Consider the following 2,169-nt stretch of genomic DNA (forward strand, 5'->3'; position numbering starts at 1 on the left):
ATTCATAATCCCTTAAATGTAAAGTGAAATCCATTCCCCATTCTATGAAAAGCAGTCCACATTTCTTCCTGTGTTATGTGTAATTTACCATCCCTTTTATGTAAAGTGGAACCCGTTCCCAATTTTGTGAAAAGCTGTCCACATTTCCTCCTGTGTTATGTGTATTTCACAATCCCTGTAATGTAAAGTAAAATCCATGCCCCATCGTGTGAAAAGCCGTCTACGTTCCATCCTGTGTTATATTTAATTCACAATCCTTTTTAAAGAAAGTGAAATACCTTCCCTAATTTGTGAAAAACAGTCAACATTTCCTTCTATGTTATGTGCAAATCACAATCCCTTTGATATAAATTGAATCCCATATCTAAGTCGGTGAAAAGCAGTCCACCTTTCATCCTGTGGTATCTACAATTTTGAATCCTTTTTATGTAAAGTGAATCCCATTCTTCATACGGTCAAAAGCAGTCACAATTCACATCCTATTTTATGATATATATATAAAGTGAAACTCATTCATCATTCTGTGAAAAACAGTCCACATGTCATCCCGTATTATTTTCAATTCATTATGATTTTTATGTAAGGAGAAATCTATTTCCCATTCTGGGAAATCAGTCCATATTTCATCCTGTGTTATGTGTAATTCACAATTATTTTATCTTTTTTTTTTTTTGTAAAGTGAAACCTATTCGACAAGCTATATCCAAAACCATTTTGTGCTTAGTGAATTCCCCGGACCATGCTTTTTAATGGGAAATTCATAATTCATGTTATGTCAAGTAAGATTCGCAATCTATTTTGTAAAAGAAAAAAAAATCACAGTACATTTTGTGAATTATAAAATCCACGATCTATTCTTTGAAAAGTTAGATCAACAATTTCTGTAAAAAGTAAAATCTTAACTTTGTTTTAATCTACATAAAGGGCTTTGGGGATCCTAATGAAATTACTAAGGAAGCTCTAAGAGGGTCTTTTTATAATTTCCAATATGGTTTTATACTGTTGAGTAAAGGTGGAATTTTTGAGGCTACTCCAAAGAGTGCAGATTAGGTAGCCCACCACGTATGTTCCTGGGTTGTACCTGAAAGTGGTTTTCTATGGCCAAATTGTATTCTTTTTCAGTCGAAGCATAAACTCTGAGCAATAACTCTTGACTGAGTATAATCCTGGATTCTATATTTCAGCACATGAGAGGGAATACACCTTTCAATTATGTTGGCCATACTTTAATATAAGAGAACGGACTCAACCCTTTTATACAATGGTGACCAATTGAAATGAAAAGATAACTTGAAATGCCATTCCAATCTGTTTGAGATTTTATATATATCTTACAAGAGTATAACACATTATAGACAGGCTTACATTTAATTTCTAACTAAACCAAAGGATGATCAGACGTTCCAGCTTGGAGGACCACTCTTGCTTATGATTTTCTCACAGCCTGATTTAAGAGTAAGGTCTAAAGACCAGCAAGCAAAAAAAGGCTCTTTATCTTCTTGTATATTATTCATATTACCATAAAGACAATAAAAGATAAAATCATCCAAGTCTAGATTCGTATAGATAGAACAATCATTTATACATACATACATGCATACTAATGCATACTTAAATATGTGTATTCATATATATATATATATATATATATATATATATATATATATATATATATATATATATATATATATAATATACAGTATGTGTATATATATATATATATATATATATATATATATATATATGTTATACACCGTAACCCTGGACAGTGTAGAAAGTCACGTATAGCAAATACCTTGTCGAGGTCTGATGATAAGACATAGCCGCAGCTACAGTAAGGTGAAATTCTCCTTGGGGATGTTGCCACATTAACGGCACCTGATCGGCATTTCGGGTTGTGTTGGCCGATGTGGTAACGTCCCTGACTGGTGAATGCCAGACTGGATTTCGAGTCCCTCTCAAACTTGTTAAATTAGAGTCATCAGCAGCCATTGCCTGGCCCTCCTTGGTACCAGTTTGTGTGGAGAGGGGGATTGGACGCTGATCATATATATATATATATATATATATATATATATATATATATATATATATATATATACATGGTCAGTCTCTAGGCTAGGGACTTGTCATGCTTGATAGGGCAATGTCACCTATCCCATGCCTCTG

The sequence above is a fragment of the Palaemon carinicauda genome, chromosome 23 (genome assembly GCF_036898095.1).
Source record: "Palaemon carinicauda isolate YSFRI2023 chromosome 23, ASM3689809v2, whole genome shotgun sequence".
In the NCBI taxonomy this organism is placed as follows: Eukaryota; Metazoa; Arthropoda; class Malacostraca; order Decapoda; family Palaemonidae; genus Palaemon; species Palaemon carinicauda.